Below are 1,390 nucleotides of genomic sequence, written 5' to 3' on the forward strand. Positions count from 1 at the left end.
CAGTTCACAATTGCAAGCAGTTGGAAATAATCCAAATTTCCGTCAATGGATGAATGAATCAAAAAACTGTGGACCATACTTATAATGGAGGACTACATACCCTAAAAAGCAGTGATGAGTGCATGAAGCACATTGGCGCATAGGAAGAACTGGAGGAACTGATGCTAAACAAAAGTAAGCCAAGTACAAAAGGACAACTTAAGTGCACTGAGGCAAGCTAAAACCTGGGGCATAGGGGAAAAGCTACATACAATCTTGGCAGGAGGTCCAGGTACGATGGCAGGGGCCAACCCCAAGGGTACATGCAGCAGCCAACTAAATAGGAATGGGAAAGAGAATGAGAGAGAGAGAGAGAGAGAGAGAGAGAGAGAGAGAGAGAGAGAGAGAGAGAGAGAGAGAGAGAGAGAGACATGGGTAGTGGGGGAGCAGGGCACTAACTCACCCAAGGAAAGAGAGAGAGACCATTCTTCAACCCAGTGCACCAAGACATGAAAACAACATACTGGCATTTACCAGGGAACCAATAGAGCGGTCTGTGGGGCTATCCCCAATCCCAACTATGTGGACCTGCCCCTCAGAAAAATGCACTTCAGAGGACAGCACAGGGAGAGGGGCACATCTGATTAGAGAACACAGGAGAAATGGAGAAGGATAGAGTGTAAGGGAAACACATGGCCCACCAAGCCACGAAGACTATATTCCTGCTCAGAGCAGACAATGCACAGAGAGGAACATAGGGCTGGCCCCACCATGAGACAAAACATCCCTCACTGAACCGTAGCACTGCTAGGGACAACACTGGAGACAGGGTGCGGGAATTGTGCCCAGTCTGACACCACCACACTGGGGTAAAACACCAAGGGCACACAGCAGAGAAGCAAGGGGAGCAAAGCGGTGAAATTCCCAAGGAATACCAAAATTAGGCTTTGGAGACAGAGTGTGGTACCCCATCAGATTCGACTGGGAAATACTCCTAAATGTCAAAAAGCAACCTGGAACAATTTATACGCTTTACCATTGTTTTATTGGCTTTGTTTTTGTTGTTTTGGTTTGGATTGGGGTTTCTGTTGTGGTTATTGTTTTGTTGGGCTTGTCTTCCTTTGTTGTTTTATTTGGCTTTGCCTGCTTTTTGAGCTTGCTAATGTTCCAGCATGTCTATCTAGATAAGATAGGCGGGATAAGCAATTCAGAGATGAAAACAATGGAACCTTGGTTCCAGGGGGATAAGGTTGGAGAAAGGCAGGGGTTGGGGCAACCAACCCAGGGACAAGGGAACAATAAGCGAACTAAAATAAATGGAGAGAAGAGCATCGAGGCCTAGTGGGGCTTAATCAAGGGCAACGTAACAGTTACTAAACCCAAATGAAGGCTGAACATGATGGTGGGAGAA

Source organism: Tenrec ecaudatus, chromosome 2, assembly GCF_050624435.1.
Source record: "Tenrec ecaudatus isolate mTenEca1 chromosome 2, mTenEca1.hap1, whole genome shotgun sequence".
Classification (NCBI taxonomy): domain Eukaryota; kingdom Metazoa; phylum Chordata; class Mammalia; order Afrosoricida; family Tenrecidae; genus Tenrec; species Tenrec ecaudatus.